Here is a 19,227-nt window from a genome sequence, read left to right as displayed (position 1 = left end):
GTTAAATAAGGAAGGAATTCTTACCCAGAGCAGAGCTTTTGAGTACTACAGACATTAAACGTCACATAGGATATTATAAAAAAGACATTATACATTATAAGCATATGTATATCTATACACTATATATAATGTTACTAAAAGTCTGAGAGAAAACGTGTAATAGCTATTTAAAATTAATTATAAAAATATTCCACTTAATTGTTCCAGATAATGAGGAATATACCAGGAAATTGGAATAATCAAAGCTAAATCTTCAACATAGAATCATAGAAGAGTTAGGGGCATAAAGAATCATAGAGGCATCAGGCATCAAGCTATGAATATAGTCCAACTTTTACTTAATCTCCTAGTTGCCTATTTTCTGAACTTGCCATGCTCTACTTCTGGCATTCTTACCAGACGTTTTTAGGAAAAGAGACCATCTCCTATCACTAGTACAGAAATTCAAATATTCAAGCAACTCTAATCGAATCTACCAGAGTTTCCCACCTAAATAAGTTTGGGAATTCTTGTGGAATTCAAATTTTACCAAAATTCTTGAACAGATAGCGAGAAATTTGAGGAAGAGAGCTGTTTGAATTGAATGTTGCCTTAAAACCAATAGTCTAGAACTTAAAAGAAAAAATCATAAAACTCCACCAGCACTCAACAACAAAATTTAAATAGCTTTTTCCTTTCATGGGTGGAGTGCAGGGTTACTGTGACAATTCCTTCCCAGCTTTCTTATCTAAATCATGGAATTAAAATACACTTACTTTTTCTGTTAATCACTGATCTAGCCTGTAAGAAGTAGCAGTGGCTGCCCTTCATTCACAGTATTTTAATGAGTGTTAACACCCCGCACCCACATAACATCCAAAAGGCCAAATGAGGGTGACAGAAGTGCTGTTTATTCAGGAACGCAACCTGCTTATTAAAAAAAAAGAAAAAAAAAGTGACAATGACAAGATAAATTTTGTGCTCCCTACATATAACAACCTGTATTGCAGTGGGTGTGGCAACCTTCAGCATCCGAACAATTCACAGAGTCATCAGACACAGGTGGATTCTTTGTCACAATTCGAAAATTCTGGTTAAAAGCAGTATGAAAAACATACATGTAGATTAAGTGACTACTGCTTAAATATAATAATAATAAAAGGATGAAGTATGTAAACAAATGTATTCCTTTGTTCAGAATGTGAATTCTAAAGTTATACCCTGCTGATAAAAAGCTACTTCTTTATTAGAGTACTGAAAAGACAGGGAAATAATCTGTGATTGTTATTGTGCATCTTTACAATCAGGTTCTTTTAAAGAACTCCCACAAAAAGACTGGCAGTACTAAAAGATTTAGTACACAGAAAACAATCTACACCTGCAAATGGACCAAGGGGAAAGTTTTAACTGAAGGTGCTTGGACCCAAACATTACTGACACAGTCAGTATTGCCAGATCTTTAATGAAGCTATCAAACAATGTGTTGAAATAAATAAATTTTAAAAGACCATTAAAATTAAAGTCTTCATTGCCAGCATCTCTAATTTTTCTTAATTTAGATCTTACTCCTCTTAAAATTGAGTTTAAACCAGTAAGTATCGATACATCATCATTTGTAATATGCAAAGTGGTTAATGTGTGAACAGTCCTCAGAGTCAACCAGAGTAGTTCTGAGTAAGTACTCACTCTTCAGTCTAAATAACACTGGCACAGAGTGGCTCAAGAGTAGTGGTAGAAAAAAAAAGAATGCTTTTCCAAAGGAAAGTCAAACATAAAGTAAGGAACTGACAGGATAAAAACCACAGTGTATGCATGAGACACCTACCCTGTTGGCTTGTATTATCTCCGAAGATAATGGTATCTGAACTTTGAACAAAGTTATCTCCCAACAGGGGACCACAGTTAAAATAAGATTTTGGATTTATATTTCATCCATCTTAACAAACATATTCTGTTAATTATTTTCAGTAGAAATATATAATTCAGTTTTTTTGTGGGTATACCTTGTCTACAGTCAAGATGAGAAATAATGAATATTCAAGTGTTTTAGCTCTTCTTCTGTGTTTCAGGTTAACAGTAGTGCACTACGCAATACCTACAAATACAAGCACTCTTATGAATATTTGAAATATTTATGACTGTGTGTTACATCTAATAAACAAAAACAAGTAATTTTCACAGTTTGTCCCAAATGTATCCACTTATTTTTATGCATGACTTACAGTGTAGATTCTTCTTATAAAGAAAAATTGCAGCTTACAGAAAAATACAGATATAAGCTGGCTGATGATACAACTGAAGCAAAAAAGATTTGTGAAATTTAGGGATTAAAACCCAACAGTTTTGGCTCATCTGGAGTTATTCACATGCTTATTACCAGTAGGTTATAGGGGAAAAGGGGTTTTATTCAATGGCCCCTATTTTGTTAAGCTGTCACATAACAGCAATAATTATAATTAGCTAGGAAGAAACGATATGTTACACAGGTGATGAAATAGAGCCTTGTCCTACTATCTGAGCAACTACCAAGGAGAAAAGAATACAGTCCAAGCCCTGCCTGATTTCTTACTATTTTGATTATAAACTTCATTAATAAAGGGCAAGATTTCTGTGTCCATTACCAGATTTTCCCACCCAACCCCATGAACTAAATATATTTTAAAAATTTGTATACAGTAAACTACATTTTTCCTCTAAGGTCTTGCACAATTTTCTTTTTCTCAGTTTCTCAATGGTTAAAAAATTTCATGGTAAGATGATCATGATTCTTTTTTCTAATTTTAATGCACTGAATAATTGTGTGTTTATAACCATATGGAAGAAAAAACTACATATGTGGTTAGACATCCACTCTCAATAAAGCTGTCAGCCTGACTTGCAAAGGTCGCACCACTGATAGGAAATACCAGACAGCAGAGGAAGTCATTGCATGCATCAGTCATCTCATCAAAATAATGACAAAAATTGCAATATGTCCATTATATCACTGTTATTATTTTCCTACATTCAGTTGGCAACCAGCCTGTTTTTTCCTTACCACATTTTCATAGACTGAGAAAAAGCAATATATTCTGTTTCTATTCGCTGTTTTTCTATTTCTTACCAGGGAGATCATATTCTGCATGTTATTGTTGAGGAACGTCTTTTAAGCTGAAAAATAAGTTTGTAAAGAGAGCAGATTCATGCCAAGCCCAGAACACACAACTTTTTAATTTAAAGCAGCAGCTCCCACAACAGTAAGAGGTACTGAGCCTATTCCAACACATTTGGAAAAGCTACAAAGATGGAATACACTCAGTAATTGGGTTTTAACAAAACACGTTCAACTACTATGCTCCTTTTACAACTGGCCTCAATCATAAGATTTTCTGGTTTGTACATGGTCCTTCTCTTTCAGCATCCAAACCCAGGAACTTTACAGATGAGAGCAGTGGAGGCTAGACCCAAACCAAAAGCTTTCCAAGCACCAGCTTTTCTTGTTTCAGTCTAATAAAACATAGCTATTGCTTTTTAATCAAATAAGGATTTCCATATGTTCCAGTGATTGCTCACGTACTTTACTGGCAAACAAAGAATGTTTTCCTATCCCCATATTATGTTTCCTTATTTAAATGTGTACTCATCCAAATCCCACAAACACAAACAATGCATACTCTGGTTTGCAAAAGATGATTTTCTGGGTAAATTGTAACAGGGAGCAAAAAATAAAAGCAGTCTAAATACAAAGAACACAATGCAGAGTTAAAAAAAAAAAACAGCTAGCATTTTACGTTTTCAGTTCTATTTTAATACTGTGTTTCATGTAGGCAATGAATGTTGGTTTACATCTAATTACCGTAACATTCTGCTACCTTCGGAACTGCCAGTTTAAGGTAAAAGCTTCTATAATAAAACTCAAGGGAAATGGTCTGTCAGTTTTGCAAATCTGTCCTGATGATTTTTTTTTTTTAATGTTTGCAGTGTTAATTTTTTCTGTCTTAAGTGTCTTTGTCAGCAGCAGTGACCTTGTGAAAATAGAGAAGTTGCAAAAGCTTGACATAGTAGTCTCATTTTGATTTAGGTACCATCTGGTATGCACTTTTCTACCTTTTTCTGTAGTTTCATCTTTAAATTGGAGTATCTACAAGAGTAATTTACAAAGAAAATCTAAAGAAGTAAACACAACTGAAGAACATAAATTGCAATCTTCACTTCGAAGGTACAGAAGATATGAAGTTTAGTGAATGAGCAGAGAAGGCAGCAGATATAAAAGTAAAGTGAAAAAATTTAGACTGTGCTTTAGACAATGCAGAAATGCACAATAGGCACACATGCTCAGTGTGGTACAAAGACTATGTGAAGAGCTCACTGTTTATATACACAGATACACATATCCCAGTATATATAGTTATACATACATGCACACATATAAATGAAATATATTTATATAAAACCTAAAGGAGTAATTGAAAGTGCAGTTTTAATTAAAGGATATGAAGGTTCAGTTGCATCCATCAGCTTCTAATTGATTTAATTTCCAGGTTTGTCTATAGGAATCATCTAAACTCAAAACTACTGAATGAAGTGTAACAGGCAAACTAGGTCACTTATTTGATCTAATATGCAATTTCCTACAAATTACTTAATTAATTGTCGTGGTTTAAACCCAGTCAGGTAATTCATTCACTCACCTCCCCCCCCTTTCTTGCCCTCCCCCTGCTCTCGGAGGGACGGAGAGGAGAATCAAAAGAATGCAACTCCCACGGGTTGAGATAAGAACAGTTTAGTAACTAGGGTATAACACAAATCACTACTGCTACCACCAATGATAATAATGATAAAGGAAATAACAAGGGAAGAGAATACAACACCTCACCACCCGCTGACCGATAACTCGCCCCCCAAGCCCGACCAAGCTCCGACCGATACCTCCTCCAACCCTGCAGTCTCCCAGCCCTTCCGTCTCACTCCCAGTTACCTCCTGGGCATGACGTGCTGTGGTATGGAATACCTCTTTGGTCAGTTTGGGTCAGGTGTCCTGTCTCTGCTTCCTCCCAGCTTCCCCTCCTCCCTGTCAGAGCATGAGGCTCACAAAGTCCTTGGCCAAACCGAAACATCCCTATCAGCTCTGTTCCCGAGCTGAAAGTCAAAACACTGCACTGCACCAGCTACCAAGGAGGAGAAACATGACTGCTACTGCTGAACCCAGGACATTAATACAAAGATTAAAACTTTCTGGGAATAACATTAACCACCTCCCTTCATTCTCCACATCTGGTGCCTGCCTTCTTTTATTCTTTCTCCTCATTGAAGTTCATTTTCTTCCTTCCCCCAGTTTCCAGTACCCTCTAAAGTTTTATTACATTTCCCTGGTGAGACAAAGGAAGAGTGGATTTATCTAATTTGGCTCTGCAAGAAATTATACGTTTTGTTTAGAAGCTTGAATGAGCAAAACTAGCTGACAACAAGTTTTTTTCATTTTTCTTGAATCAGTCCTAACCAAGAAAGTTGATGGTGTCTGGCTTGTGACTACTTTAGCTTGCAGATGGCTTGAAATCTTATTTCAAAGTAATGTTACCCTCAAAACAGTATAAATGCAAAGACTCTGGACTTTCACCATTCCCTTTGAAAAATTTACTCTGGCAGCTGTGTGATGCCAGACTCAATGGAGCAGCAGTTAGAAAAAGAATACAAAATTTCTTCATAACTGCAGCTTTTTGCATCATCCAGTGAGCACTAGACAGCATTTGTCTTTTCTAGCAGCTTATTTTCCTTCACAAGACCAATATTTCCATCATGAGCCATTACCATCCAAAACATTCCTGTCTCAAGTACTTAGAAAAGTTCACTTTGCTGAAAAAGAAAGCAGGCCTTATTAACCCACCAAAAGCTACGTAAGAGCAAAGCATTATCATGGGGTACCAGTGAGGAAGTCTTTTTAGAAGGCTTTATGAATTTATATGTGAATGTTGTCATCATTGCTGTCATGCATAGGAACAGAGAGAAGAAACCGTGAAGTCTGTGTTTTTTTCAACACCAGCTAGCTATAGTGCAGCAGAGCAGAGGGGAGAAATATTTTTGGAGTCATTAAGAGATATAAAAACATAAATGGAATAAAATTGGTGAAATATTTGAGGATCCCTTATAATAATTATACAGTACCTGAAATAACAGCATAGAACATGATAGAATCTAATGGGGATAAAGAAAATGATCAGGTTTTCTCTGTTCACATTGACAAGAAGCTCTCCCCTTTGACAACTTTTTCAAATGATATATTTTTTTTCTTAAAACTTAAGAGTCTTTTACTGCCACATTTTAAAATGAAACAATTACCACAGCTAAAATGTGGATCAAAGCAATGTGGTAGAGTCCAAAACCATTTCCCTCTCTAAAAGGATCAGAATAAGGAAGCTAACAACGTTCAGTCTTGTGGCCAAATGTGTCATGAAACAGAACAGCATGCTATTGCCCCTGAGGTAGTGTGGGCTGTCATCCTGAATGGCTACAGGATATGGAGCTGCCTTGTAGTATCAAATTCACATGACTTAAGTAAATTATAACTTTCATAATTCCATACAACCCTTGCCAGTAAAGATTCTTATACCAAAAAAAATTAGGCAATGCTACAGTAAAGGTGAATACGTTGGGCCAGAATCTATGCTTATGTGAACATGTGTAGACATTCACAATAACTCTTGTTTTGGTGAGATATAACTAAGTTAGGCTACAACAGATAGAAGTTGTGTTTAATCATTACTTTAGCATAAAGCATCCCTGAAGCTAAAAAATAATTGACTTGTAACTAATGGTTAGTCTAAGATAAGATTGGATAACAGCCCAATCAATATTCAGCTACATGATGCAATTAGGTTCAGAAGACATTTTATTCAGCGTGTATTTTGTGCGCTAATATTTTATAATTAAAGTGTAAATGACTGACATTTACTCCATTCACAAATGTCCAGTTCTGGACACTCAAATTTTACTAAAGCAAAATAACAGTCAGACAATAGTATGCAACAGAACATCAAATTATGGTTATTACATACCTAAGTCGTAAAAAACAGGCTATGCAAAAATGCAGTAAAAGATTTTACTATCAAAACATTTGAGTTCTATTATTTATGAAATTATTATGAAGCATTCAGCATGCTACTTACAAAATACATATGTAACATGTTAGTCACATACTGCAACATAAAATTATTGTTGTAAGACTGATTATTAAGGAAGACTGACTGTTACTCATAGATAAGCAGCAAGAATTTCTTCTCTAAATTAAATTTCAAGGATTCCAATTGCAATCTGCAGGTGAATGCATACAAAATAAATATGAGCGAGAACTGCTTCAGAATCAACTGAACCAAAGCAAATATGTAAATCAAATGAGGTTGCTATTAGGAATGGAGGAAAAGTATGGGAAGCCTTCTAAGACAAATGTAAATACTGTTAAATGCCTGAACATAAAGTCAGCTTAGTGAAGGTATGCAAGAAGGAAATGGAACATATTTAATCCAGGGCAGATGCAGAGAGGGAATTTTTCAAATGAAATTGAACTATTTCTTTTCAACAACAAGAACAACAATAATAATGTAGTTGAAGGTTTTGTTTGTTTTGTTTTCTGGCCACAGCAAAACTATTCAGTCCAGAATAAGGTTTCCAATTGATGCCACAGGAGGTTGCTTTTTCATCACAAATACACTTATTTTGTCTTTTAAATTTGTTTTAAGCTAAATATTGTATGTGTTTAAAAATGTATGATAGTTCTTTGTATATGGACAAATAATCCCAAATTTCAAAACAGACTTTGGGAAACTTAAGGAAAAATATTTGAGATGTCAAAAATAGGCAAAATTCTAAATTTACACATATGCAAATAAACATTAACTAGGAGTAATAGAGTTAAAAGAAAACACTTCTCTTTATTTCATTCTGTGTCAAAAGAATTAAAAACAAACCTGTATAAACATTTTATGTAAAATAAAGCTATTTTGCCAAAAAGTGTAACTGATTTCATATTTATGCAGCTTGTTTAGGGTTGTGACAGTTTTCAGTAACAATGTAGTTGAAAATATGCAATGTTAAACTATTACCATTGCAATCATATAGTGCCTTTTCATCCCCCTCCACTAATGATAAAATTGATGGAACCAAGATAAGTTGCTAGAATGTGGACATGATACCTAATCTATGCAACTGTCATTATAACTGGATTGAGTTGTTGGACATAGAGATGGAGCTTGTCACGGAATAGTTAATTCAGCAAGGAATAAATAACTACCATACAAGAAAAGATGGATTAATATTTAACCTTTTAGTTTCCACTAGGAACTACCTTCCCTCCAGATTTTACAGAAACAGCTTTCTTATTTGAAAAGTATTCTGAACCATGTCATGCGTCCCATGGTAGCCCCAGACTATCTTTCTATTATTCTTATTGCTATTATTAAAAATGAATTAATCTTCTGCCCTTGGGAATGGCAGACCAGAATGGCTCTTGCAAACTCTAACAATGTAAACTGAGCTGGATTAAAAGGTTTGCAAGCCAGAGGTTACAGGCAAATGGCAGAGAAACTCACTAAAATAAGACAATTTGACCACTTCAGTTGCTGCCATTCAAAGCCAGATGTATTAATGTAAATTACCATTGCTTTCACTTAATACACCAGTCTGAACTGTGGCAGTGGATGGCTTTGATTCATGATCACTGCCAAACTGAACAGCAGCAGCTGAAGTGGATGCCACTCCCTTCGGTAATAACACACATTTGTCTTTCACAGTGCAGAATGTGACACTTAAAAAGACATTTTCTGAAGATCTACACACTCTTATGGGTAGGGATGGAGGACAAATTAAAAAAAAAAAGAAAAAAAGTAGCAATTTATTCCCAGTCTGGGGCAAGAGCAATCTAATGCAAGAAGCCCAGGGTCTGAGAGCTGGCTCTAGACTATTACACAGCACAGTAACTTTCCATTCTTTTTATTAAGAGCCACTTTCCATCCAAAAATGGAGTAATAATTAACAAACACAGAACAAATAACAACAACAGAGAATAAATAACTTCTGAAGATCATAGTTCCCATATGAAGTATAGCAAAATACTTCTGAAAAACAGCTGGAGTTGCTCCCCCTCCTCACTCCAAGTACCTGTATAATTCAGAAGAGAGGAAGATGTTACAGCTGACCACTTCCAGCAGTAGTTATTTGAGTGTTATAAAATAAAACCAGAATAGTGAAAGCTATAGATTTTGTCTGTGACTCTCCTAAGTGCATTTCATAGAATCAACTAGATTGGAAAAGACCTTTAAGATCATCAAGTCCATTACCCTGGGACTGCCATGTCCACCACTAAACCATGTCACTAAGTGCCCTGTCTGCATGGTTTTTGGATACTTCCAGGGAGGGTGATTCTAACACTTCCCTGAGAAGAATGTTTCAATACCTGATCACTCTCTCTGTGAAGTAATTTTTCCTAACATTCTGTCTAACCTCCTTGGCACATCTTGAAACTGCTGTCTCTTCTTCTGGGAGACCCACCCCCACTTAACTAAACCTCCTTTCACGTAGCTGTATACAGTGATAAGGTCTCCCTGAGCTTTCTCTACTCTAGGCTAAAAAACCCCATTCCTTCAGCCGTTCCTCATTAGACTTGTTCTCTACGTCCTTCACCAGCTTCACTGCCCTTCTCTGAACCCATGTTGCCATATCATAGTACAGGCCATCAAATAAGCCTTTTCTTCAGGAATGCCTCAAAAATATTTCAAATCATTATGACAAACTCTAAGAAATCAGAGATAAAATAGAAATGTTAAGCATCCAATGCAAAAAATAGATCATAAGTTTCAGACATGCCTATAGATAAAACAAGGATTCACAAATGTGGCAGAGGTTGCCTCAAAACAAATTTTTAAAAGCTGCATTTGATTTGAAGGTATTGCAAACAAGTCAGCAAGCCTCTGCAATTCAGGACTCCCATTTCCCACCTTGTCCAATATCTTTATATACTATCTACCATCCATAAAACCCCATGAATTTTCATAGGAATGTATTGTTACCACATACAAAAGGAGTACAGATTTTATCATTCATCAACTGTCAGCATCTTTGTTTTAAATCTTAATAAAAGACACATTCTTGCTTTTAGTATGAGTAAACTTATGTATGTCGTAGATGTGTTTTTTTTTAAGACTTTCTTTTTTTAAAAAAAGTAAATCATTTAAATGAGACAAATGGATTTAATGAACTGGACCCACCTTCTAGTACAACATCTGCTTAACAACTTTTTTACTTCAGTATCTTTAGTGATTGTAACACAGAGATAATTAGAGAAAAACAAAGCCCACAAAGAATAAAAAACATCAGGCTCACAAGTTTGCTGTATAACAAAATAAAGAAAAACAAAACAAACAAAACCAAACCAAACCCTACACCAGCTAGCATTGATTCTTTAATGGTTCAATTGTTTCATATTTGTTTTCTGCTCTCAAGGATATCCCAGATTGCTCTGACTGTTATCCCCCAAAAAAATCCTTTGCATTTCCTTTTACTAAGATAAGGATAATAGCCAGCAGGTTAAGTTTTCTAGAAGATAACACTATGAAATTTTAATATATCATTTTAAGATCATTGACTTAAATGTGGTAACTTATTCCATATTTAATAGTCTAACACTGTCTTCTTATTAAAAAAATAAAGGGAAAAAGAAAAAGATACCTAACATCTAAAGCAAGAACTGCTGTCTCCTTTCTGACCCAAATCTTCATTTGTCCTTAAATATATTTTCTCACTAATTGAACTGTCATTTAGTATTTTTATTAATGCATAGCTTTTAAGTCAATCATTAGTCTGAAAGCCATTTTATTTTAGAATGATTTACTTTCATTTTTATTGCCTTGCTCTCATCATTGAGAAACACCCATAGTAATACGAATATGAAGGCTATAAGTATGCAAACCTGGAGAAATATTCTGTGTTTGAATATCCTGGTTTTAAGGGACAAAACCATCTGCCAAACATAAGATCAACTTTTATCAAAAGCTTTAAATTTTTATCATAAATTATTAAAGGGAAAAAAAAACAAACAACCCACCAAAAACCCAAACCAACCAACCAACCAAAAAAAAACCAACCCAACCCAAACCAAACCAAAACCTGTATAATTTGATTGACAGAAATCATGCTTTAGCAGTTGGTCCAAGTAAGTTCTAGCTCCACAGTCCTAGGAAATCTCTCATACTATAATCACAGATGCCCTGCGTCATTCGTAGTCACTGACAACCAGGAGGAAACAGATTTGTTACAGCCTGATGAACTTGGTTTAAAACTTACCTTTCACATAAAAGCTAGGAGACTGTATCTGCCAGCTACTCCAGGTCAACAGTGCTGCTGGAGTTCTTTCACCCAATTACTTCACGGACACTGACACTCACTCATCTAGTCCCTTTCTCTTTCTAGAGAAATTCCTTTCCAAGGGATCAATTCGTTCAAAAGACGCACTCTGCACACGGTAAAGCATCAATTCTTTCGGCAAAGATGTGACTGCAGCTTAAACAAACAGCAGAAGGAAAAGGTCATTTGACCAATATCACAAAGCCTTTCTCAAACAGATTTTCTTCTGCTCTCTATTACAGCATTCTCACAAGAAAAAGCAAGTTGGACAGGAAGAGGAGAATGTGTTTTCAAACTTGCACAGGAGAGTTCCATGTGGTTGCTTGCATCAGCGTGGCACCTGCTGGTTTGGTTCTCTGCTAGCAAAACATCTACTTTTATTTTTTTTTCTCCAGACCTTCCCAACAGCATCTCCTTACTGTGTATTTCAGAACACGATCTGAAATCTACATATAAAAATGCAGCATACAACATTAATCAAAGTCCATTTACTACAGTGAAGTGAAAATTTCTTCTGTGCTTTTAAGATGACAACCAAAACCAAGACAAGCAGAAAGTCTTTGGATTGCTTTTGGCAACTTGAATACTTGAGAGCATCTTGATTACTTTTGAGTAGATAATTTGTTAAAGATGGAACATGCTTTGTGAATGGCAGAAGAAAAAGAAAAGAACAGCCCAATCAAAACTAAACAGCATATTTCTTTCAACCCAAAAGCTTTTATCACACACCTGTGTTTTTATAAACAGTGTCAGCAAAGCAAACTTTGCCAACAACACAAATTTCTTATAAATATGCATTAGTCATTTCTGAATTTTTAGTTTATGAATGTATTTTAACCCTACACACACATATCAAGCAGCAGAGTGTAATCACTGTCACCTTAATGGCAAAAAAGTAATTCAAACATCTGCTAACCTTTGGGGAGAGGCTGGCTGCAGTTCTCTCATGTCAGGATTTCAGACAGGGCTATGGTAGCTGTGGAAAGCAGGTGAAGTATTATATGAAATTACACATTTAACATGTTAACCCATAAACAAAGATAAAGATATAAAAAGATAGCTGTTAAAATACCACCTTCTCTCTAGAGATAACCAACTCATCCTAATTAACTTTGACAATTTATTGATCTATTTTTCTAGATGTAGTAATTGAGTGAGCAAGCAACAGCTAAGCTCAAGATAAGTGGCTCAAGGACATTTAGGCCACTGTAATAGACCAAATATTCATTCCCTTACTCTCCCCTTCATTCTTTAAATGGATTATCTTCTGGATATGCAGCATTCAGACAATCTCCCACTTGTCTTCCACTTCAAACACTTATGAACATTCTGATGTGTGAAAAATATGACGTAAAATATGTGTAAGCTCTTACCACATTCCAAAATTTGATAATTTCCCGAAGTCAGCGTTGTCCCCTTCATACAACCACTTCCAGCACAGATGTTTCTCCCTGTGATCTGATTAGCAATACTGAGGTACAAAGGACATACTGCAAGATGAACAGGGAAGAGAAAAAAAAGTCTATATTTTATTTATTTATACATATATTTATATATACCTTGGTGTTGTCTTCAAATTGCAAACTAAACAACAAACAGTCTGTTCTAAATTATTCTGTAAAATCACTGTATGTTAATTCAAGCTAGAAGGGTCATCCCACATGTATCAAAAATATGACTTTTACTCTATTGTATCACAAGATAATTCAGGGTTGTACGGCAATGATTGAGAGACAAAAGTTTTCATTTAATTAAGTGGTTTTTTTTTAAAGGCTCACAAGGGAAAGGGCAGGAGAGATTAATTGATTTATAGCACAACAATGCTGCTACTGCTAATTAAATCTTTCATTAACGTCTTATGAGAATAGGAGATATCCATCTCTTTCCTTTTATCTCTTGCATTCATTAATAAAAGTAATAGTTTATATTTGTGTTTATGTTCCTCTGTTCCTAACGTTTACAAGAGCATAGTAGGCTCTGCTCTCCTTTCATCTTATTAAAAATATAACAAAGTTATGGAAAAAAGTTGAGCAATTTATTAAAAAAAAGCAAACACAAAAAAGACCTTCTTCTTTCTATGAAAGGAAAACATATTTCAAGTTATGCAGACATTTCCACCAATTTCAGTGATGACTGAGATTTCTGCAGATGGGTTCTCTTTAATCCCAATTTCTGCTGTCACTGAAGTATCTCTTTATCTGCTGATAAAGCTGTCTTCTTTTTCAACTTGGTAATTGACAATATTAAACATGAAAATCCATCCAAATCAGACTGTGGGTGTGGCAGATGCTGTTAGCCAAAAGGACTGCCCTGAAGTGGAAAAAGAGCAAGAGGTCTCTAGGAATCTGTTTTCCATGTTCTGGCAGACAAAGTCTTTGGAGACTATTTACCTGTGCTGAAGTACTTTTCCCTTTGAGACAACCCTCCCTTTTCCTCCCTGAATTCTCAGGGGTAGGCTTATGCCCCTGCAAGTGTTCTCACAACATGGTCTGCCATTGTCCTTCAGCATTAGTCTAATTATCCCCTATTTAGTTTTCATTATTAGTTAAGTTACTGTTTTATAAAACCAGGCAAATGTAAGAAAAGTAAACTGTAAACTAGCATTTTTCGAATTAAAGGGCCTGGAAAAAGTGAGACTCTTGTCTGTACTTTTAGACACTAACGTAACAACTGGAGCACAAAAAATAGAATAGAAAGTAGTCAAAATAATGGTGATTACAGGAAAAAGAACTTTAAATTGCTAGAAATAACTGTACAAATGCCCATTTCAAAATAGAACATGCTAAGTTATCAGCTAAGAAGAATGATCTTTGAAATACTGGTAGCATCCCAAAGAAGGTTGCAGTATTTTTACTTGAATAATAAAAGTCTATTCTTCATTTTAAAATAACCATATCCAGTTAGAAGGATAATTTTCTGAACAATAAGATTTCTTAAATAAGCATAAAGATACGTTTAGATATTTGTTATTTACACATGCACATAAAAAGCCTGAAGAAATACAAGAAATAAACTGGAAAATAATACGCACACTGAGAAATATATGTCTAGAATGTGAAATTACTGAACTAAACTCCATGGAAATTAAATACCTAGTGTCTTTATATAGTACCTGGGAAACTAAAAACTGTTAAGTATTATCGTTAAAACAGGCTTCAGAGACAGATAAAATAATGATTTGTTAAGGTCTCTGGTAGACTGTTGAAGCAAGAGAAAAAATGAGGAACAGGATTACTATTGCTTGAAATATTTCCACTTCCCCAAATATGTGTATTTCATAAACCTCTAAGCATTTCATGTTTTCTCCCTGGCTCACCCGGGAGAGAAAGCCAATTTTTGTTGATTTCAAATACAAAAGTCTACCAAAATTTTCTTGGGTCAGCTCAGAAGGATGGCAGCATTCTCAGGGAAAAAAAAAGAAACATTTCATTACTGAACATATTGCTAAATATGATGATCAAGCACTCAACACAACATTAAAAAAAAGACAACAAACCTTTATCTAGATAAGAGTTATAAAATACTAAATTAATAAGCTTTGCACACCTTAGTGATATTGGGATTTCTACCACTGAAATTAAAACTTGTATAGTTTGTACTTCACTGTATCATCATTACAAACCAGGCACGCTTAGCTTCAATAAAAAAGGGAATTTACCTTTTTCATGAACTTGTATCTGAACATTTTATTCAAGCTGTTTTTTAACTGATTACTGTCTAGTTCAACTAAGGAAATGTTCACAGAAATATCTGCATAAACAAGGATGACATAAACCCTTTTCTGGTGTGAATATATACTAGAAACATAACCCATGCGGAAAGAGAGCTAGTGTTTATAATTTCACTGCATTTATTAACAGCAATAAGTAGAGGAAATAAGAATTGACTCAGTGGCAGGTAATATTAATAACGAATAACTACATTATAACCTTAAATATATCCAATATAAAAATTACTAGGTGTTAGTATTACTGCAGTGTTGCTCACATTCACAATATCAGTGCACACTTATGAACACCACCATATATTAGTGGAGAACTACCCTTGTTTTGTGGAAGATCCCTGTATCAAGGGCACAGAAGCTACAGGATACCCATTTTCATATTACAGATTTCTATGTGAATACATTATGGAAGCAAACAGAAAAATAATGGCTGAGTACTGAGAAATTTATCTCACCAACACATAGTATAAATTGATAAAATGAGACAATGAAACTTATAGACAAACACATAGACAGACACTGCTTTAGGGTTAGAGTCTGAGTTAGAGAATATTTCATGAGTCCTTACGCACATGTTTTCGCAAAGACATCTGTGGATTCCCAGCCTTTTTACATACCTATGCTAATCTTAGTTTCCAAAACTCCCAGGACAGTTAAGTCATCTTTTTTTCCTCCATATTGCAATTTTCTCTCTTCTACAGGGAAAAAGGCTATTTGAGTTGCTGATCTTTGGATCTTGCAGAAAATTAATCAGTAGTCTAAAAGAAATTAGATGGCAATTGGTGAGCATAATACATAAATAATGCAGTATTTTTACTGAAAATGAAATTGCTTCCACTCTAGGGGCTTGCCATCACTTCAACACTTTCTCCAGAAACACAAAGTACTCCAAAATATGGTAGAATCCTCAAGCTAGAAAAACCAACAACAAAACCCTAAAGAATTCCTTGATTTTTTTTCTGCTAAGATGGTGCATATAGATTCATTTTACTTAGATGTCACTCTGAAAGGTACTTTTTATGATAGGCTAATCCAATTGCTTTTACAAAAACTCAATGCAGTTAGCTTTTCTAAATGCACATATATACAGGTATTGAAGCTGTTCAGAAACCTGCACGCAGAGAGGAAGGGGAAAACAGGCCTTCTAGCAGTTCTGCTGTCCAACTACATTCCTTTGACAATTCACTGTTGCAAAAAAGAGCTGCCAGCACGTCAGAGTGGCCATAGAGGCACAAGGATCTGCCCAGAGGCCTATGGACTCCAGGGCACTGAGCCCTGAGGAATCCCTTCCGCACAGCTGCTAGAAATAATACAAGAAAATGCAACTGAAAGGGGAAAACAAACCCCAAACTAGCAAGCCCGGTGATTCTGCAACCTTTGAACACCTCTTTTTGATCCTTAAAAGCTGTCTAAATAGTCTCATTAAAACTAAAGCAGACCCTGTCCTTCCGCCATTGCTAATAACTTTTTTACTTTAATCTGGCTCTTTTACATGCAATGAATCAGTATGATTTGCTAATTTCATCAATTCTGTGTCCTTCAGTCTTCTTTTAATGCTTCCGTACCAGAGTTACTTAAAAACAGCATTATGTGTTCACACTGAGTAATTAAAGCAAAGATTCATAACTAATGTGATTTTTCCTTATTTCCCCTGTCCCTATTCCCTCCTTGTATCCCAATGGGTTTGAAAAAACCAGCCCCTATTCATGAAGCATCATAACATAAAATAAATGGGTGAACTAAAGCAGCAGTACTTGTAATTTTCATTTATGGAAAAAGTTAATGGTAGTTGTAAATGCAACTGTTAAGTGATTTCATTCCTAATAAACTTGTCTTCATTTTACTATGTAAAAAATAGGTCTGGTAGGACATCAAGCTCTTATGTTACATAGCTAATGTTGTTTAATCTTGTTAAAAATAGAAAGTGAATACTTTATATTGAAAATTATTGCATTTTGGCATTCCCCTGCTCCTTCGTGGGGTTCTCACCAGGTTTCAGGTGGGTATTTGCTCCGCCACGGACCTCCATGGGCTGCAAGGGCACACAGCCTACCTCACCAGGGTCTGCAACATGGGCCGCAAGGGAGTCTTTGCCCTGCTTCTTCACTGACCTGCGTATCCGCAGAACTGTTTCTCTCATATGTTCTCACTTCTCTCTCCAGCTGCAATTGCGCAGTTTTGGTTTATTTTTCACTTTCTTAAATATGTTATTGTTGAGGCTCTACCACCATCACTGAAGGGCTCGGCCTTGGCCTTCACATTTAATTCTTTTATTTATATGCAGTAATACCTTTGTTGCAAAACTAAATTACTCATTCCTTTGTTGTCTGTCCCATCTTGTGTTCTACCATACTTTAAGTACCCAGTGGTAATGTGTCATAAAACTAATGTATATAAAAATGTCAACTTATTGCTTCACTATTTTCTAGAGTGAGAACAACATTCCTACTGTTAATAGCAGTTTTACCACATAGCAGAAGATACATTTAATATTTTAAACCGCAGCATAGGGTCATGACACCTGTGACATTCTTTTTGTTGATTTACATGTACGTTGCTTAACTGTATAGGCCTGTGCTAGAACCATTTAGGTTGGAAAGGACCTTTAAGATCATTGACACCAACTGTTTTTAAATTTAAACTCTCTTAAAGAATATATCATCTAAAATGCACCTCAGGATGCAGTCATTCATGGATAGGACATTTCTGACAGGTCTTGGGATTCTGAAATATGAAAATCAACAAGTTACTGAATAAGTCTTTGTATTTTCCTTTTTCTTCACTTGGGAGTTAATTTAAATACAAACAAGTTCCCCACTGGCCTTGTTCTGATGTCCAGCTAACCTCCATTGTCATAGAAAAAAAAATTAAACAACCAAATTATTAATATTTATTTCATCACACTACTATAACGCTCTTCTGCTAGAATCAGTTATGATACATTTAAGAGGGCAGAAGGAATATTTTATTTAATTTTGGAAAGGAAGTATTTAGAGAAACGTTATTAAGAATCTTACAGCTAAAAGACATCTTTGGACTGGAATGGTGTTCAGTTATGTCAGCGCAAATCTAAGCAGACTGCTTGAAGTCACCTGGAGTATTGTGTGCAGTTCTGGTATCCTCAACATAAAAAGGATGTGGAACTGTTGGAACAAGTCCAGAGAAGGGCCACAAGGATGATCAGGGGACTGGAGCACCTCCCGTATGAAGACAGACTGAGAAAGTTGGGGCTGTTCAGCCTTCAAGAGAAGAGAAGGCTGCGTGGAGACCTCATAGCAGCCTTCCAGTATCTGAAGGGGACCTGTAGAGATGCTGGGGAGGGACTCTTCATTAGGGACTGTAGTGATAGGACAAGGGGAAATGTGTTTAAACTTAAACAGGGGAAGTTCAGGTTAGATATAAGGAAGAAGTTCTTTACTGTGAGGGTGGTGAGGCACTGGAATCGGTTGCTCCATCCCTGGCAGCGTTCAAGGCCAGGTTGGACAAGGACTTGAGTGGCATGGTTTAGTGGGAGGGTGTCCCTGCTCATGGCAGGGGGGTTGGACCTAGATGATCTTAAGGTCCTTTCTAACCCTAACTATTCTATGATTCTATGATTCTAAGTCACTGGTGAAGATGTAATTTATGCAGTTTCTGACTCATATTTTTCAGTATTTGTATGTCAACAACCACAGAATAGAACTTAGTATTGCATTGGCTGGTAACTTAAGAGACAACAGCAGCAGGGATACCTGTGACAAGGGACAGACGTATGCCTTGTTTTACCAGGTCACTTGTTGAGTATATTTGCTTTCCACACTCACAAAATGTTATTATTTTGTTATATTGTAGAGCTACAGCTTAAAGAAACAGTACATGGAAGAAAAGCATGCCATTTAGTACTAATCAACACCGGTCAGTCTTATTTTTTTCTGTACTGTGGGCTTTGTCTCACCTGCAGGTCCACAAGTTTATGTGTTTTTTGTCACTAATGATTTTACACATGTTGAACAAGTTAGATCTCTTCTTCCCTTAGAAATAAAGATGAGAAAGGATGTACTATAGTACTTCAAAAATTAGTAAAATATTCATTTCATATTAGTCATTGATGTAATCTCAGCAAGCAAAATGGACTTCTCTTGATGGATTTAGAGAGAGTACATTTTGTCAAGCTG

The sequence above is a fragment of the Pezoporus flaviventris genome, unplaced genomic scaffold (assembly GCF_033815535.1).
Source record: "Pezoporus flaviventris isolate CSIRO_AGI_PZ_B2104156 unplaced genomic scaffold, CSIRO_AGI_Pfla_v1 ptg000002l, whole genome shotgun sequence".
NCBI lineage: Eukaryota > Metazoa > Chordata > Aves > Psittaciformes > Psittacidae > Pezoporus > Pezoporus flaviventris.
Note: the sequence above shows the minus strand (reverse complement) of the source record.